This window comes from Pelobates fuscus, chromosome 2, assembly GCF_036172605.1.
Source record: "Pelobates fuscus isolate aPelFus1 chromosome 2, aPelFus1.pri, whole genome shotgun sequence".
In the NCBI taxonomy this organism is placed as follows: Eukaryota; Metazoa; Chordata; class Amphibia; order Anura; family Pelobatidae; genus Pelobates; species Pelobates fuscus.
In genome coordinates this window covers 213445700-213466596 of record NC_086318.1, presented here as the reverse complement: position 1 = coordinate 213466596, position 20897 = coordinate 213445700, and the positions used below count along the sequence as shown (strand labels likewise).

The 20897-nt window shown below is 39.0% G+C and overlaps 1 pseudogene; it reads right to left on the bottom strand.

Annotated features, from left to right (window-relative positions):
• Window positions 1–16912: 16912 nt before the first annotated feature.
• On the bottom strand, window positions 16913–18795 carry LOC134586264 (vesicular inhibitory amino acid transporter-like; annotated as a pseudogene).
• Between the last annotated feature and the right edge of the window lie 2102 nt (window positions 18796–20897).

Sequence of the window (20897 nt, the reverse complement as noted above, 5' to 3'; positions counted from 1 at the left end):
CATTTAAACGGTTATCCACAAAACCTGGATTTTCAAATATGTAATTTTCAAAGAATGCCGGTTTTACGGTACCTATTTGTTTTCTGTTTACAATAAAAATCTATGCTTTTTTTTCATTACCTAAAATGTATCAACACATCTTTGCATATGTTTATTTTGCAGGCAAATTATATTTTAACATATTACAATGCCTAATTAAGAATTTCAAAATTGCACTATATTCAGCGTGTATATAAATAACCCATATATGTTGCGCAAGCTTTAGATCTTAGCTATCAAACAAAATATGTTTTCTGATGCAGGTCCAGTAAGTCCATTTGCCTTATGCAAATAGGCTTCGAATGATAACTAGTACTTTCCACTCTTGCATTGTACAGGAACCTCCATGAATCAATGTACACATCACTCCTAAAAAGCAACCCTAAGTGATGGGCATGTACAGGCTGCAACAGCATCCTGAAATTAACTCAATTTTTCATATATGGTTTTAACCAGGCAACATTTTTTTTATTACATGTCGGCATTATGTCCTTATGCAGTCATAATGTTTGTAATCTGCTCTTATTTTGTGAACCTGCAGTTCAAAAAACCAACAGCTCCCAAACAAAAACCCATAAGCAAGGGTGTTTATCCATTCCTAATTATGGCTTTGATTTAATATTCATGGATATACTTTATTATATCTTTGGATTTTTGTATTTATAGAACAACAACTTAAACACTTAAAAAAAACTCTAGTTTAAAGGGACACTCCAGGCACCAAAATAACTTCATCTAAATTAAGTGGTTATGGTTCCAAGAGGTGCCAAGAGGTCCCTGGATGCACTCTTACCTGAAGGGGTCAAACCTCTCGATAACGGTTTAACCCCACAGTTGTCTCCAGCAGCAATGTTCACTGCTACCCAGGCGGCTTCTGAATCTTGAAATAAAACTGGCTTGGAAAAGGTACTGGAGGCAACTTTGGGATTAAACCGTTCAAGCACGGATTAACCCCTGGAGGTAAGAGTGTCTACAGAGGTTTACTGGCACCATAACAACCTAATTAGGATGAAGTTGTTTTGGTGTCTGAAGAGTCGCTTTGATGAAGTACTTTATGTGTAAAAAGTATGTCATCATTTTTTTTTAAATTTTACAAAATTTCAGTAGCAATTGACACTTTTATAGGTTAATTTTGTTGCACCTTCTGGTTGTCAATCATAGAACCAGTTCTGTTACTTTCTGGTAGTTTAGTTCAGTACAGCTAAACTCAGCTGGCGGGCAATTGCCCAGGGCACCTGCCATGCAAAGCCTTTTCAATGAGCTGCACAGCTACAAATGTTTGAGATGGAGAATAAAGGTAGGTCTTGCAAATGCTGCAGACAACAGCTCTGCATCTTTTGCAAGACGGTTTTAGTTACACCCCTAATCAAAGCAATGCATAATTTAATGCAAACATGTATTATTTGGGTTATATCTACTAAATAGTGATTTAAAAAAAAATACAATATATATATATACACACACACATATATATATATATATATATATATATATATATATATATATATATATATATATATATATATATATATATATATATATATATATATATATATATATATATATATATATATACACAAGGTCAGGAGGGCTGCACTCACCTAAACATGCATTTATTCATGGATTTATTACAGGGTGCTACTGAGACCAAAATACAAAATATACAGATCAGTGCACTCGCTTGTTAACTAAACAGTGATTTCAAATCCTAAAAAGTACTATTTAAAAACACTGCTTTGTACTTTGATACTTTGTACTTTGATGCAGTTGGCAGGCTTATGCAATGTATGATCATATAATGTAACCAAACCCCCATTATTTTTTACCTAGGCGAGGTGTTTTTAAATAGTACTTTTTAGGATTTGAAATCACTGATTAGTTAACAAGCGAGTGCACTGATCTGTATATTTTGTATTTTGGTCTCAGTAGCACCCTTTAATAAATCCATGAATAAATGCATGTTTAGGTGAGTGCACTGATCTGTATATGTGTATATGTATATGTATATGTATATGTATATATATATATATATATATATATATATATATATATATATATATATATATATATATATATATATATTGTGGTCGGTTAATATCGTATAGTGAAATACCTTGTGATTGGAATTAAGTCAGTGTGATGTGCCGGAACCGACGTAGGGGGTAGGCCTGTAAAAGAGGGCAAAAGGAAATGCAAGAAAACACACTTATTGCACTATAATCATCATATAAAATCCGTTTGCCTTACTTCTTATGCGTTAGGAATGTTCCTGTATAATGTAGCTGATTCCTAGTGACTCTAATTATGTGTACCGGCGTACTGCTACTGGATGCTGTGCTTATTGAAAGGATGTGCTAAATAGGAGCCATTGGTCCTAACCTACTCTAATGACAGGAGTATGAATGTAGAATCGTATTTAGAAGTAGTTAGGGAATGATTAGTAGGTCAAGTGTCTTGATTGTCTGGTTTGAATGTTGGCGTGACACGATATAGTGTTTGTACCTTCTTAAATCTTCCTTGAGGAGATATGATTTGCCAGTCTGATTAGTTGTGATCGTGGAGTTGTAGGGTTCCAGAACCCTTGTACGGTTGCAGGCACATAGATTTAAGACCTGGTTGTGTGGTGCGAATGCTGTTTAGGGAGTCTGATACTGCCCAGAATTCCCATCTGTGGACGTACGTTACTGTAGAGTGATAAACCAATTATTTATCTTTTGATATCTAATGTTAAGATGGGGTATGGTTTGAAAGGCTTGTCAGAACGTGTATGTCAGTTCGGTATAGTGCGATCGTGTGCGTATGAAGGTTTGAATAAAAGGTGGCAAAAAATGTAGAAAAGACTACAAGTTGATCAGTATGTCTGTGGATGTCGTGCTCCACTGAGTCTTGGAAGAATGTCACGACTCTGTCATATGTATCTTAGAGCAAACGAATAATGCTCTAGGTGATAACTTGTGTCGAGCCCCAATAGCCGAGAGACCGGAAGGGGATGCTGAAATGCGGATTATGCTTGAGTGTTGTGAGTTGGGTGAGGTACAAGACTGAGTGTCTCTTGGTCAGTTAACCCTAATAGTTATGTAAATGCTGCAATCCCTTGTCCGATGTTGCCTTCTTAGGACATACTGAAAAAGAACATGACAACAACAATGAATTCAAATAACAACAATACGGTTAAGTAATATAGAACTGGCTGGCTTACTAGTGCCGAAGCGAAAAGCTCTCTACCCCATGACAAGTGAGGCCCTGCTAGTTGCCAAGCGGCTGGTGAGAGGCTCTACCTATGAATCGGGCGTGGGGCTCGAGCCACTAGCGTGGTGGCAGGGTGGCGGCCTCTCGGTAACAGTAAAAGATCCAAAACGTGTGGCCATGTCAGGTGAGGCCCTAACTATAAACCCGATAGGTGGGTGAATATGAGGCTCTAACTATGATTTGGCCCGAGGGGCGAAAATCTCCGTGTTGAGATTGGGGAGTTGGCCTCGCGGGACCAGCTACATTGTACAGCTAAGGCCAGCTCCTAACCCTAGATAGCCAGTTCTCTGACCCTAGACGGGGGCTTGATAAGGGGGTAATGTAACGTGCTTGGTAAACCCAAGTTGTGGTTAATGATAGTGTGGCGGAACCAACCTCGCCACTGAGAACTGGAGAAGCCTGGTTGCTTGCCTCCTGCCCAGTGATTATGGTCCCTGGGAGATATTGCCCTTTAGGGGACTGAATTGGGGCTTATGGACTGCTACCATAATGTACTGACCTTTTAAGAACTACTTTTGGGCATGTGAATTGTATAATACTGTTCCTAGCCCTTTAAATACTTTGGGGAAAGATTGGTACTTTAAATGGGCACTTCGGACACAGTCGAAGCAGTCGAAGCAGTCAAAGCTGTCGAAGCAGTCGAAGCAGTCGAAGCTGTCGAAGCAGTCGAAGCAGTCGAAGCTGTCGAAGCTGTCGAAGCTGTCGAAGCTGTCGAAGCTGTCGAAGCTGTCGAAGCTGTCGAAGCTGTCGGAGCTGTCGAAGCTGTCGGAGCTGTCGAAGCTGTCGGAGCTGTCGAAGCTGTCGAAGCTGTCGAAGTTGTCGAAGTTGTCGAAGTTGTCGAAGTTGTCGAAGCTGTCGAAGCTGTCGAAGCTGTCAAAGTTGCCGAAGTGGCCGGCATCGGACAAAGGACCACGTGGCGGCGGCCATTTTAACGTCGAACACCGCCGACCCTTACCATCGACTCCACTTCGACACTTCGACTAAAGTCGAAGTACCGGCCACACTTCGAACGAGACTTAGCCGTTTTTATGCCAGAAATTGACCGACCGCACAGCCCAAATCCATGGAACTGTTTTGGGCAGGAAAATGTGCTTGCGGTCGGTCATAAAGGGACCTCCAGCTAACTGTTGATCTACTGGAGGGATTGGGATGATTTTTGAGAGTGTTACTAATTGAAGTAGAAAAAAAAGGAAGAAAAAAAACCAAAAAGGGATGTCTTATATAAAGACCGCCCAGAGGGTAAGTACCCAGTCCAATCTCAACAGTAGTGTAGTTGCCAAAAAATAAAATAAAAAAGCCTTTATTGAAATCTATTAAAAACCTGGGTTATCAGTGATGGACAGAATAATATAGGGAGAAATATGTATGGTAGGAACAGGGCTAGTCAAGAGCCTAATAGCCAAAAGGAACCCTCACAAAAAACGGAGAGGGGATATAAGGCAATATGTACCCCCATACATAACTCAGGTAACAAAGCAGTAGGAGAGAACAGGGAAAGGGAGAAACACACACTCTCACACACAGTAGTGCTATGCTAATACCCTATCTCCTATAAAACACCTTCGTGGGTTTTCTAATCTAAATGCTGTCATAACATCTGAAGCCCCAGGTTACACACACATGCTAGAAAAACATAAATGAAAAAGGTGCTCAGAGCAAAGTGCTCAAAGAGTATTAAAAACACAGAAGAACCCGACGTACGTTTTGGCGTGACCACACGCCGTCCTCAGGGGTATCAGCAGTGAGCAGAAACTGTCCGGGTGGTAAATTTATACCTTAAGCTCATAAGCTTTATTGTAATCACCTGTGATTGTGTCTAAGCTGCTCTGGTCCTCCTGCGAATGGGGCTGTGGGGGTGTGGTGTAACACACCATAGTGTCAGCCCACATTTCTATGTCAGAGGTGGCCAGAACAGAAAGCTGAACATAATCAGGTGGAAGGGAATTAACCCTTTGAGTGCCCCGCCCGGAACAGATATAAATGGATACTTACTATGTCTAAAGGGCAGTATCCATAGCTTAACAGTTAACCCTTGGAATGTCCAAATTGTGTCATATAGGTCAAGTATGTGGATAGATTCTTATGGCTGTATTGTGTAGCTTTAGTACAATTAAAGAAACAACTTATAACCGTTGTAAACCAGTAAGGGATAAGTACAATGGCTATATGGGCAATCATACACAGAAGCCGACAATTATTTTATTGCCACTGTAAATAGTAACCCATTAGTTTTGCAAACACAAAACAGACCCCTAAACTCTTAGACCTATAATACAAGTAAAGTGAATGGACATATGAACACCAAATATTAATAGAAATAAATAAAGAATATATACATATATACAGGCATAACTTAAGATACCATTTATTATCAGAATTATTGCAGTACTTTAAATAAACGGGGAATATGAAAACCCTTCATTTAACCCCAGGGGAGATAGCGTTTTGAGATGGTAAATCCAAAACGCCTCTCTTTGTCTTAGTTTTAGGTCCCAGTTTCCTTTCCTAGGAGGCTGTGTTACATGTTCAAGACCCATGAACCGGATGCCTGCCGAGGAGTGATTGTGATGTAGATGTAAATGCCTTGAGACGGGTGTTTCCAAACGTCTCTTGACAGAAATCATACACTAATCAGATCTTCTTTTGGAAAAGATACATCGATGATGTGTTTTTGATTTGGCTTGATACATCAGAGAGATTCAAAGAATTTGTATGTCTGCTGAACAGCAACGATTTTAACTTACGATTCACTAGTGAAGTAGGGGGTCAAAACCTTTGCTTTCTAGATTTAGCACTACAGGTATCTAAAGAAGGCAAAATTGAAACAAAAAAAAAATTGAAACAAGACAGCCTCAAATAACCTGCTATGCTGGTCTAGTCATCACCCCATATCACTCAAATCCGGTATCCCAATAGGCCAATATTTGAGACTTCGACGAAACTGCTCCACGATGGAGGAGTTCAAATTAAAAGCAAATGAGCTGCGTCACATATTTAAGGCCAAAGGTTACCCAAATAGGGTTCTGAAAAGAGCCTATCTGAGGGCAATCCACACTGAACGGGAAACCCTAATTACAGATGGGGGTCGTAAGACTGAGGAAAATAAAATACGCTGCATCGGTACATATGACACTATGCTGAATGTCTTTCAAAAATTTTGGCCTATCCTCCAATCAGATAAGCATCTGAAGGAAATTCTGCCATCACTCCCTTCAATTACAGCACGGAGGGGAAAAAACTTGAGAGATATCCTAGCACCTAGTCACCTCTCAACTACATCCCCGTCAGGTTATTTTCAAAAATACCTACCAATGGGTTCTTTCCAATGTGTCACTGCAGTGCATGCCCGTTTATTACCAAGAGGGCCTCTGACAGCAAGGGCTTAATGAATGTCAAACCACGTTCCTTCTTTAATTGTAACACAACAGGAGTAGTTTACCTACTGTCTTGCTCCTGTGGCCTAAAATATGTAGGCAAGGCTTTTCGCCACTTTAGGCTAAGGATACGTGAACATGTAAATTCTGTCAAGAGACGTTTGGAAACACCCGTCTCAAGGCATTTACATCTACATCACAATCACTCCTCGGCAGGCATCCGGTTCATGGGTCTTGAACATGTACCACAGCCTCCTAGGAAAGGAAACGGGGACCTAAAACTAAGACAAAGAGAGGCGTTTTGGATTTACCATCTCAAAACGCTATCTCCCCTGGGGTTAAATGAAGGGTTTTCATATTCCCCGTTTATTTAAAGTACTGCAATAATTCTGATAATAAATGGTATCTAAAGTTATGCCTGTATATATGTATATATTCTTTATTTATTTCTATTAATATTTGGTGTTCATATGTCCATTCACTTTACTTGTATTATAGGTCTAAGAGTTTAGGGGTCTGTTTTGTGTTTGCAAAACTAATGGGTTACTATTTTCAGTGGCAATAAAATAATTGTCGGCTTCTGTGTATGATTGCCCATATAGCCATTGTACTTATCCCTTACTGGTTTACAACGGTTATAAGTTGTTTCTTTAATTGTACTAAAGCTACACAATACAGCCATAAGAATCTATCCACATACTTGACCTATATGACACAATTTGGACATTCCAAACAGTTCCAAGGGTTAACTGTTAAGATACTGATATATATATATAGTGAAAAATAATAAAAAAAATCATAGCATAGCTACCTGGATTGGTATTAATAAATTGGGTAGCATATAGATTAGTCTGGAAAGCAATCTCCTCCCAGATGGTATCCCCTAAAAATAACTCCATATATTGCATAAGGGATAAGTCATGCACATTGACATTAACGCAAAAATACAATATGTGTGTACACAAACCACAGTGCAATAAGTGCTCAATAGAATATAAGCAGAAAATAACCTCCCTGGACAAGGTAGAACTTCCCCGAAGACTTCCTCCTGTCTTCAATGAAATATGTACAAAAAATAGGGGATGATCTGCTAAATTAATGATGAAAAAAGAAGAACATAGCGTATAACTGTGTATATGAATGAACCATAGGTGTAAAATTCACAAGTGGCCACTCACACTTTCACTAAAGTTAAAAAGCATTTAACATAGGTTTCTTTTTTTCAGCATAGATGCCTTTTCCAAATCAATTCTTCCTTCTATATTCAATGTTTCATAGACCAGATGGGATGTATGTGCTCAGGAAAAAAAATGCAATAAAATTGTAGTGCACATTCAAAAGTATAATAAAAATAAATCTAATAACTTACATCACAGTATAAAACAAAAGGTGTAATCTCTCTGTCACCACTAGGGGTCCTACGCGTTTCGTCCGTGTATAGGACTTCCTCAGGGTCTTCAGTAGCATATAATGACAGGATACAAGTAAACAGTAAAAATCCCTTCCTTCCTCCACCCTTTATACCTCCCCCAATGTCCACATAACCCATTATTCAAAGCAGGTGTTTCGTTCTGCAGTCCGGTTCCTATGACGTCATCCTATGCGCCATTCAGTTCAGATTTATACCGCTATCATGAAATTTTAACCCTAGGTGGTTCTTTTGAGTGGAGGGTGTCCAGCCTACTTTTAGTGAGTGGTCTTCCCACTCCATTCCCCTGTTATTTTCATATGTTTGCTTGGGGTTATGCCCCTAGATACCTCCTGTAACCTCCTGTGTGGCACCCTTGCTGGTTTATCCAACACTACAGCCTCTCTTTTTTGCTATATAGCTGACATTTGTTTTTATAAAAAAGTTGAATAGAAATGAGCATATATATTTTTATTTTTATAACATTTTCACTGCTCCTTTTTGCATATATTTAAACAATATTTTAGACATTTCTGGTGTTTTCTATATATTTTCATATATATTATAATAGATTTTTATTCATTGTTATTTATTAATTTTTCATTTTCTCCAATATGTATTATGGCTCCCTTTACACTGAACTCCTATTGTTACTCATGATATCTCCATATCTGGAACACATTTGCATTCTATTGGACACAAGACAACTATAGAGAGACTGAGCGACTACACATGCATACTTACAGACCAGTCCATGCCATCTCCCCACCTACTTGGACGTCGACGAAATGACATAATTGGAACGCACGTATATACCCAGAAGAGGAATATCGACAGGTTCGTATCACTGGAAAGCACGTGCGTTCCATGACTGAAACCCAATAGGAAATGTGAAATATTGGTGCAAATTTTTATCCTTATTCAAGGATTTGAAGAATCCTAATGTGATCTACTACACCTCAAAGGGTAAATTTTCACTGCATTTGAGCACTGCACTTTAAGGGTGTGTATTGTTTGTGCAGAGCTGTGATGATGCCTTCAGATCATAAAGGTTTAATATACTGAGCCAGTACTGTCTGGGTCTTATCCATATGAATTGTTCCTAAATATAACACACCACTAATATAAAAAAAAAATACAATCTTCACTATATTCTTCTTGTTTTTGCGTTTTCATGTATTCGACCGGTGTATATCCCTATTTTATCTGTATGTCAGAAGGGTAAGCAATATTGCATGTTTATATTTTAAAGTGCTCCGCTAATATATATACCGTATATACTCGAGTATAAGCCGACCCGAATATAAGCCGAGGCCCCTAATTTTACCCCAAAAAACTGGGAAAACTTATTGACTCGAGTATAAGACTAGGGTGAGAAATGCAGCAGCTACTGGTAAATTTCTAAATAAAATTAGATCCTAAAAAAATATATTAATTGAATATTTATTTACAGCGTGTGTGTATGAGTGCAGCGTGTGTGTATGAGTGCAGCGTGTGTGTATGAGTGCAGCGTGTGTGTATGAGTGCAGCGTGTGTGTATGAGTGCAGTGTGTGTGTATGAGTGCAGTGTGCTTATGAGTGCAGTGTGCGTGTATGAGTGCAGTGTGCGTGTATGAGTGCAGTGTGCGTGTATGAGTGCAGTGTGCGTGTATGAATGCAGAGTGTGTGTATGAATGCAGTGTGTGTGTGTGTGTGTTGCAGAGCCTTGGTGGGGGGTGGGCAATGTTTTTTTAAATTTTTTTTTATTATTTTAATTTTTTTTATTATTTATTATTTTTTTATTTAATTTAATTATTATTATTTTAGTATTATTATTTAACTAATTATTATTATTTTTTTTATTATTAATTATTATTTTTTTCGTCCCCCCTCCCTGCTTGATACATAGCAGGGAGGGGGGCTCCTTCCCTGGTGGTCCAGCATTGGCAGTTCAGTGGGGGGAGAAGGGGGCTGGCAGAGCTGTACTTACCTGTCCTGCAGCTCCTGTCAGCTCTCTCCTCCTCCGCGCCGTCCGTGCAGCTCCCTCTGTCAGCTCCCAGTGTAAGTCTCGCGAGAGCCGCGGCTCTCGCGAGACTTACACTGGGAGCTGACCGAGGTGCTGAACGGACGGCGCGGAGGAGGAGAGAGCTGACAGGAGCTGCAGGACAGGTAAGTACAGCTCTGCCAGCCCCCCTCTCCCCCAGTCTGTATCATGGCAATGCAAATTGCCATAATACAGACTATTGACTCGAGTATAAGCCGAGTTGGGTTTTTTTAGCACAAAAAATGTGCTAAAAAACTCGGCTTATACTCGAGTATATACGGTAGGTTTTACGTAGTTATTAAACACTAAACTTAAGCTCTGTTTTAAGCTATAACTGTGGATACATTAGTATTAAAAAGTACCACAATATGAGGTTAAAAAACAGATATAAAAATTATCTTAATTAAATTTGGTTAAGAGCTATTTATTTAAAAATTAAATCATAATATTTTTTTTTATAGACTACTTTCAATAAAGGGTAAAACATCTAGAAATTTTAAACCACCTACTTACCTTTTGATAAAGCAAGGTTTAAACATTTCATAATAAACTCTTCTTTTCAAGTACTTTTTTTAATTAGCAAGCCCAACATAGATTTAGTATAATAGGCTTATATGTATTCATTAAAGAGCTTTGGCTGGATTGCATTCTATCACAGTGAATTATCACTAATGTGAAATGCATTGTGATGTTAATGTTCATTATCAAACCAAAATCTGCTAGAACTGAAATAGGCCATATATTAGATTCATACCATATATAATGTTAACTGAGGTTTGGAGCCTTGATTTCTTTCGAATAGACTCAGGATGCAGAGACTTATCTCAAATACGAAGAGATCAGAGTGACAGCAATTTTGATAAGTAGGTTAATAATTGAAATATATAAAATATAAGTGTGGTGTTGAAATATCTGAATGTTATCAAATGGCAAAGCATACATGTATTTTTTTTTACAATTCCTTATATGACATGCTAAATCGCAGAATGGTTAGCTGAATATCTTTTTTGATGAAATAAAAAAAATATATAACTTAAGACTTCATTTTTTTTTTTTTAATTTGTATTTTATTAGAGTTTTAAGGCTCAAAATACATCTGGATCACAGTACATAAAATAAAATAACACAATATAGTAACAACAGGTGTGTCAGGTATCAGCAGGCGTCCATGTGGGGCCTGGAGCATATTTTAAAGAGACAATCAACACCAAATGCTTACACAATAAGTTTGGGTTTTGAGAACTTTAGACACTGTGTATTGTCTGTGAACCCTGAATGCATATATACTTAGAGAACATTCCCAGTACAGCAACGGTTGCCATTATGTGTAAATCTAACAATATTGGTCGCAGTTTACTGTCTGTCATCATTAATTGTCTATACAATAGTCGCTATCACAGCATATTTCTGTCATCTGTAATCGCAATCCCACTAACATTATTCATAGGATGTCGTCTGACACCATGGGTTGCATACCCACGAATATAATTTACACTATTTTGCCGGGCAGTCATGTGTGCACAAGCAGCATTTATCACTGGCTTGGAGTGCCCCTATGAGAGGTAATAGACCTGACACTGTAATTAGACAATAACTGGTGGTCAAGAGGTATTTAGACATTAATAAACATATTAATGATAAAGGATAAAATGAAACAATCCAAAGCATTATATGACCTCTGGAGTATTTATTTGATGTGTGCATGTGGGGTGGTGCATCTGAGGTGTGGTATGTGTGGGCCCTCTCAAGGTGATGTTTGAGGAATGGAGGTGAGTGAAAGTGGGTGCTAATAGAGAGTGGAGGCTAATTTAGCAGTATGTGTGTATATGTAGGTGTCAATTTGGGCTTTATTTTGGCTTCGCTGGTGCTAGCCCGCTTCTGTGTGCCTGCTTTGTGTAACGTTTACTAGGGAACCCTAACACGCAGACAGGACAGAGTAGAGAGAATTGCAATACCGATCCTTAGAATGGTCGGGTTATGCAAAAAGGGATAGTCAAAACACGAGCCGAGATCAAGGAAAACAGAGAGATGGAATAACGAGAAACAAAGCCAAATATCAGTAACCAGGAAATCCAAATAACAAGTGCAACGATCAATGGTAAACCAAAGACCACAACAGGGCACTGAGGCAAGGGAGAGGTTAGCTTATATACACACGGGGTGTGTCTGATTGGCTAACCTCCAATTAGTGTTAACCACAACACGTGGGAGGAGTTTCTTCCCTCCCTTGTGGTCTCTGAGGTCATCACATGACCGGGTGCTGCATACATATAAGGAAGCTGCTCTGGAGTGTGTAGCATCAGACACACTGCCAGTCTGGAGACAGGGACCAGATGACGCCGCTCACTGTGATGAGGTAAGTAAGGTCGCCGCTGTTAATCAAATATATATATTCATAATATTTTCCCTAACACTATTATACAACAGCCGCGAGTGGCGCGGGGGCAGGGGATCTGACACTTTGCCCTGATCTCCCCGCCTCTGTGCCTAATCATATGCCCGGTGGGCAGGTTCAGTGTCTGGAAGAGTGCCACTTGGTCTTTTACAGAGGTCCAGGTGTGTTTCTGGTCCCCCTTTTGGACCTGCAGTGAGCCATCAGCCCCCCATTGGTAACAAATTGTTGCCTCTCAGAGCTTTTTAGCAATTGGTGTAAACTGCCTCTGCACCATCAGCGCTGCAAAAGGTAAATAGCCATCCCTTTTGCAGTGCTGGTGGTGTGGAGGCAGCTTGCACCAATTGCTAAACAGCTCTGAGAGGCAACAATCCATTACCGATAAATAGCCACTGTATGTCCCTCAAATTGGATATTGTTTAGTTCTTTTGAGCATGATAAGATAGCAGTTCCGAACCACCACGTCCCTAGTCACGACTATAATGTACCTTGGGTCGTCATCTGGGGCAGCTGCAGCCTTCCGGATTTGGAATGCAGAGAGTAGTGTCCCAGGGTCTGTGCTGCCTTTGATTCCTATTGTGGCAAGTAGCCTCCGTACGTGTGGCAGTAGGTCATCCCCGCCAATGCGTTCCGGGATGGCTCGAGGAGCGGACATTCCTTCTCCTATACCTTGCTTCCAGTGACGTAACGGTCCGGTTCAACCATTGGACCTGTTGAGAGATCTCTAGCATTTGGGCTTGGGAGGTTTGCTGGATATGTTTTTTTTCACCTTTTCTGGCTTCCAATGCAGTGACTCTTTGCTGGAGGGCCCCCATCTACTTGAGAGTTTCTCTGAGGTCGGCCTTCCAAACCTCCCTCATTTCCGTCAGGAGGTCCCTGATGTCCCTCTTCGTCACTGGGGACAAGTCCTCCTCTGACTCTGAGTCCCGATAGTGGACCTCTGCTGCTGGTGATGTGAGGCTCTCCCTGTCATCGTGGGAGCTCACAGTTTTAATAAATTCACTTCAGTCGTCAATCTCTTTTCCAGGTATTGAAGCAGACACATGCCACCTAGTAAATAGGATATTTCTGTGCATTTACTCCTGAAAAACAGCATGGGTATGGAATAGAGTAAAATGATCGGTATAAGTCTTTATTTTGCCTAGACCAAATGGTCTACTGATCCTCAAAATAAAACAATTTCTTAAATGCTGATAGCAGATTGTAATTACTCATTGGCAGGTAGAGGTGGGAAATCCTGCATGGTCTTCTGCATGGTCTGTACTTCTGTGAAATGTAGTTTCGACATACAGGAGGATCATGAAGGTTCTAGCAAGCTATTAACAGTGCAGAAGATAAGACATTCTTAATTAAACAGAATTTGCAATAAAGGAAGTGTAAACATTAGAGGACTCTTTACAGGAAGTGTTTAGGAAGATCGTGTAAATCACATGCAGGGAGGTGTGACTAGAGCTGCATAAAGAAAGTGATTTAACTCCTCAATGGCTTATACACCAAACTGCTTTATTAAGCTAAAGTTGCTTTGGTGACTATAGTGTCCCTTTAACAACTGGTGAATTATATGGTTTGTGTTTTTTTTTTTTTTTTTTTTGCAAAAGTCCCATAATAATAATAAGAAATTAAAATTAAAAATCATCAGATTGGGTTGTGGTCATCAACATAATTTCTGTGGAAATTATTAACAGATTGAGAGTGTAATGTTTGTACTAAGTTATATCTTAGAAAATATTAATTAAGATGGTATTTAAAAGGTTGTGCTTTACAAAGCATATAGAATCTCAGCTGTCATGGCATCTCATTGTTTTAGCGCCCTCATTTGGTGGGTTTTGTATTCACCTTCTGTCTACTATTTGTTTATTATAGGCTTTTTTGGAGTGTGCCTATCGAGTGGCTGCTTTCTATATTAAGATCCTTATATCTGGATCTACCCCCATTGTATGCTTTATACCACTGCACAGAGAAACATATCTTCGATAAAGCAGTTAATGAGATCCTTTTAAACTAACCTAACCAAGCCTTCAGAAGCAAAACATTATTATGATCACTGCTTGGCAAGTTCAGCCAATCAGGTTCAATCTTGGATTGTAGAATCCAAACAATACTTTACAACAAAATATTTTTTGTCCCCTAAAACAAAGCCCTTTTAAAAAAATGACAAATTACATTTGTTCAGATGCCCATAGTATTTTTTTCTGCCATATTTGTCATACATATGTCTCTACTTTTATATTCAAATGCTCGAAACTTATTATATGTAAAAGATGATGCAGCTGTTTTGACTCTCTATGTATGTACCATGAATTAGTTTCCATAAATAAAATATAAAAAAAACTATTATATTTTTTATTTTACCTACAGTGGATAATACACATGCAATTAAGGAACACTTATTGATATAGATGAACATGCTCATATTTATGGATAATTCATACTGTTGGTATTTCCATTTGTTTACTTATTCAGAGAGGGTTCTTGTTATCTTATTTTACAGGTTGATTTAACTTGTAATGTTACCATCTAATTGCATGTTGAATTTTCTAATTATTATTAGTAGAGTTAGATAATTATACAGTGCTCCTGAAAACACACTGGAGTATTATGAATAAACAACAATACAGCTATAACCCAACAAGTAATAATCTACTCTAGACATCACATCACACTGTGCACTTAACCTCCCTGACAGTTCTGGTTCCTCACTGAATGATGAATGGTTTGTTGGAATTTAATTCCGAATTGAGATCAGATGTTGGTATGATACAATCACAAATTGACCTTAGTTATCTTATAGTTGTAAGCCTTTAAAAGTTATGCAAAGACATGTGCCAGTTGAGTAATTCCTAAAAGCAAACGTTTAACTGTCTAGTATGGTTATTAAGTTTAGCTTATCTAGGATTAACCTAACTAATAAATATTTTGAATGCCCATCTGCCAATTTGGGCTAAGCTGACCTCTAGGCTATAAGTAAAAGGAGGATCATACTTGAACCTATCCTGTATAATATTAGGTCTGTTCTTATTTCAAAGTGCAAAAGTTAAGTGTAAAAAAGGGCAATGCTAGTGCAATTTAAAAGATCTTATATAGGGATATAGCAGCTGTGGCACTCTGTGGATACTCGTTATATCTCATGACCAAAACAGTACAAGTGTCTCCTGGCCTGGTAATCTCCATTTGAAATTGGATTAAAGAGTTGTGACACTCAATATCTGGCATTTCATCTACAAACTTGGAACCAGTTTTATATGGGCTCCAAGTAAAGGCGAGCAAAAAAAATTAAATAAATTTGATTATATGGTTTATTGCAATATTGCACTAGATTACTCTCTTTTTTTCCCTGTTTATTTTATGCACTTTATTGGAGGAATATCACAGGTTATCAGAAGAGATCGTGTTGCCGCCTAAAAAGACACAGAGGTCCTTGCTTTCAGAGCCATATCGTACAAAAGGCTCAATAAATTGTGAGCATATATCATCTCTATGCAATTAATTTAAATGCAAAGTACAGCAATATCTGTACTATTGTTTCTTTTTTATCGGCTTCCCCATTCCTATATTTAGAGGTAAGCTTGTGTATTTTGCTGTTAAAATGTATAGTGCTTCACTTACACTTTAGTGTTTGGGAGGTGGGCACATCACCTAAACACTAAGTCTCTATATGTTTGTATCGTTCAGTGTAATCTAGAATATTCACCCCCCATGAAGTCATATACACATTATCAGGCTAAAATGTACACATATGCACTAATTTAGCTTTTTTGACTAAATAATGAATACTGGAAGCTGGCTAGCTGGGGTGGGAATGATGCTCTTACAGTCCGGATGTATTTGAGCTGCATGTAGTGTGTATCTGGTGCAAAACAAAAACAACAAAACAAGCTAACAAATATTCTAACATCCCTTAAATTTGTTATTTTACTATTCCATCAGTTTAATTAAAACTTGTTGGCAGTGCCCACATCAATTCAGTAAACTTAATATATTATCTACCTTACTCTGTAGTTAAAACTTGGCACCGGCAGCCAAATCTCAGTCCAAACTCTGTAGCTTGAGCTCTTTGTTTGCTAAGCTGCAGAAAGAAGCTGTGGATTTCTGAGGAACAATTATCACGTTGCAGGCACAATATAGTAGGATCTCTGCAGCAACTACATCATGGTGAATTTCTGCCAAGTCGATCTGTATCTTTCAGAAATCATTGATTTCTCACTGAAGATAAAAGAGCAAATAGTACTAACTTTACCTACATATTCAGAGTCAGTGGACTGATAATAAATTACTGGAAGTAAACTTGAGTCAGAAAAACATCAGAATATGATAAATGATGATTTATGTACACAGCTTTTAGTGACCAGGCCTACATATTTTTACTTCTCAGATCTTATGTTATGTAGTCCTTTTATTGAGCACACAATGCCTGTGTCACAACAGTTTTAAAAAAGTTGCAATTTCTGCCATTTCAATTTCAATTTCAATTTCAAATGAAAAAGTGGAGGTAAAAGAAGGGTCATGAAAGCCCCTGTCAAGCTTCCTGATGCACCCATGAGCAGAATAAAATGATGAACATATGCAGAACAAAAGTAATGTTATCAAGAGTAACAAAACTTTTAAAAATATGCCAGATAAAAACAAATTAAACTCTGACAACCTACAATTTTTCAAAAGACAAGAAGGAAAGATTTAATTTGCAGAGTACAAAGATAAAGGATAGGAAAGCAGAGCCTTAGCCAAAATACACAAATTCCCAAATATTTCTAAACCACTTGGCAGATTATTGCTAATTACATCCATTGTGTTCTTTCCCCAGCTTAAAAAGGAGGTAATGAAAATACTGTTTTAACCCCTTAAGGACACATGCCATGTGTGACATGTTATGATTCCCTTTTATTCTAGAAGTTTGGTCCTTAAGGGGTTAAGAACACAGGCAAAGGTGTGAGTCCAAGTAAACATAGAATCAAAGTCCTATTTTCTTCTCATGTTTCCTTCATGGCTAGGGAGAAACATTTGGGAAGTGTAACCAAAAATGATCACCCCTCCTGAAACTAAAAAGTTTATAAAATCAATGGTAAGGTTGAACCTTTCCCAGGATCAACTGTGAATTTAAGTTAGACAATATGTTATCATGAGGAGAATTATAATAAAGTGAGAGAACAGAAAAGGTTAAGTATTGAAACCATTTTGAATTTTTTTATGAAAAAACAAGGCAGGAGTATTACAAATAATATTGGAGACTCAGGCATTGGAATAAATGGAAAAGTATGTAACAGTAAATTTCCACTCACTGCAACATATAGAATACATGTCATTATTAGCTCAATTATCTGAGTCTGGAGAACACGTTTGTGCAACTGGCCTTGACAATATTTTCATAAGTATCCCTCACTCCTATGCGTTGTCCATCTTCATCTTCTTCATAGAGGCAAGAGATTAGCATTTTGTCAGTATAGTTGCAGAAAAAAGCTGAAATTATAATGAAAAATATACCACTGTTTCCAGTATGAAGAAGCGCGTATGGTAATCCTACCACAAAAACTCCCTGTAATAGAAAATACAAAAATAAGTATCAAATGAAAAAAAATAATTAACTACGGTAGTTATATTTGGCATTTTCTGTTTAGCTATGTGATGTCATAATAAAGATGACAATACATTACAGGTGTTCATAATTTCACCTGGACAGCACTTTTGGGGGTATCACCACTGTAGACTCTAACATCGATTTTTAGTGCATCATATAAAAATGCATTTGAAGAGGATATTTATAAAATTAACACTAAATAAACTTCAGACAATAAGTGAAACCATTATTTGAGTTACTATTTATTATATTTAAATTTTGTGTGGTTACTTTTTATTATATTTTAATTTTGTGAATAAAGGAATACTGACCATTTTACCCTTTCTGTGCCATATACCTTTTTTATTTTTATTTTTATTATTTTTATTTTTTTTAAAACCTGGTTATCGAGAAATCTGAAGATCTCCTCACTAAAGAATCCCAGGTGGGGATTATACCACCTACGCCTAAAGATCATTTAAAACATAGTACTCCTTTCAATATTGTCCCTCCATTAGCACTTGATAAAATGCACCCATTTAAATGTTCCTGTTTTCCCATTGAGTTCATTTTCCTAAAATCCCATTTGTCACGTCAGAAAGCAGTATGGGTCCCGGCGGGCGCGCATTGTTGCAGCAGCATTCCCACACATCAAGGGGAATGCTGCCGAATCCTTACCTGACTTGCAGACACTCGCCGGGTCCGCTCATGCCCTGCAGCAGACTGGGACCCGGCGGTCGCGTCTTGTTCTGGCGGCATTCCCACGTAGTAATGGGAATGCTGCCCAACACTCACCTCAAGCCTCTGACGGGAGCTCCTCCTCCTCACACAGCAATCATTAGAGATGCCGGCCGCTGCAGATTAGACTCTTTTAAGGGTTTGTAATTAGTGCCATTCCATTTGGAACGTGTGGGTGATGTCACACACACACATGTTCACTATCACAAGCTTCCCTGTAGCCAATCAGGGAGCACCTTTGTACAGTGCTACGGAATCTGATGGCGCTATATAAATAATAAAATAATAATTTATACCTTTTTTATCCATTTCTCTGTGCCCTGTCGTGGTTTTCATTTTGGTTATCCGAGAGCACGTTCCTGGTATTGATTCTTGTGTATGTTGACCTTGGCTTTCCTTCTGACTATCCGATCTCTGTATTCCCAGTGGTGTATCCTTGTTTTGTGCTGCCCAGGACAAAACTCAAGCGCCCCCCCCCCCCGCGCGCCACCCCCACCCAACCCTTCCCCCCTGCCCCGCCTTCTAAATACACACACACACATTCACTGACAGATACGCATACACTAGCTAACAGAAACACACACTTACTAACAGACACACACACTCACTAACAGACACAAATTCACTAACAGACACACACTAACAGACACACACACACTCGCTAACAGACACACACACTAACAGACACAGTCAGACGCCACACACTAACAGACACAGTCAGACACACACACTAACAGACACACACACACACACAAACAGACACGCATACACTAACAGACACACACACTAACAGACAGACACAGTCAGATACACGCAGTCAGACACACAGACAGACACACACAGTCAGACACACGCACACAGTCAGACACACGCACACAGTCAGACACACGCACACAGTCAGACGCACACTAACAGGCACAGACGCACACACATTAACAGGCACACACACTAACAGGCACAGACACACACAGTCAGACACACACTAACAGACACACACACTCACTCAAACACACTCACTTTTTTTATTTACCCCCTCAGACTCCTTACCTTTGGGAATGCTGGGGGGTGTGGTGTATCACCAAATTAATATAAATATTACACAAGGTTTGTCTACATTAAAAGGTATTTATTTAGAAGGCAACAACACAATACTATAAATGTATCACAAACACACAGCCCAGACCCATGGAGCAACAACCCTTTTAAATCTATCTATCTATATAGTAATCCCCTTCCCCACACGTTTGATCTCACCCACGGTTAGGCCTTCACATCTAGTAATGGCTCACTGCTGCAAGTCCAACATCACATCCACCAAGGAAGAAAAGGAAGCAATAGACTGATTTCCTGCCTGGCCTTATGTTATATGTCCTTAGTTGAGATGATGTGTTTTACATCACATCCTGTTCATGCATCACTTCCTTTAGCAATTGTGGGAGGGAAGGAAAGATTCTTAGCCCTCCCACCTAGTCTTTGTTTAAGGAAGTCCTGAAAGGAAGATAAAGGATCATGCAAGGAAGACAAGTTACCACAGGGGGGAGGGGGTTCTCCCTCCCCCTGGGGTCTAGTGGGTCATATTCCGGCTCCCTCACCAGCGCCGCCCACCTGTCTGGACTGTTAGCCACAAGGCTAACAAGGCATTTGCGGGCGGCTTTTTTTGCCGCCCTCTGGAAAATGCCGCCCAAGGCAAATGCCTTGTTTGCCTCGCAGCTAAAACATCCCAGTGTATTCCTTGACCTTTGGCTTGCTCCTGACTATCCAGACCTCTATATTCCTTGACCCTTGACTTTTTCATTGTTTCTGTGTTTTTTGTGTTCTCATCCACAGCCTGTCTTGTGGTTTTTCCTTTTATACGTTAAATTGGGCCATTCTAAGGCCCGGTGCTACGTCTTAGGGTTTTCTTTATTTATTACTTAAGTTCTGCGTGTTGGGAATTAGCTATTCCTGATACCATTCTCCAGCAGAAATGACACTTGGGAATGATTAAACTTTCAGATACATTTATTTCATGGATGAAACTGAGTTTTGAACCTGTACCGCTCCTTGAAATTTCATGTCTTGCAGAATTCTACCCCTTCTGTATCCTGATCTAGACTGACTATGTTCTACCCAGCTATAGGCAT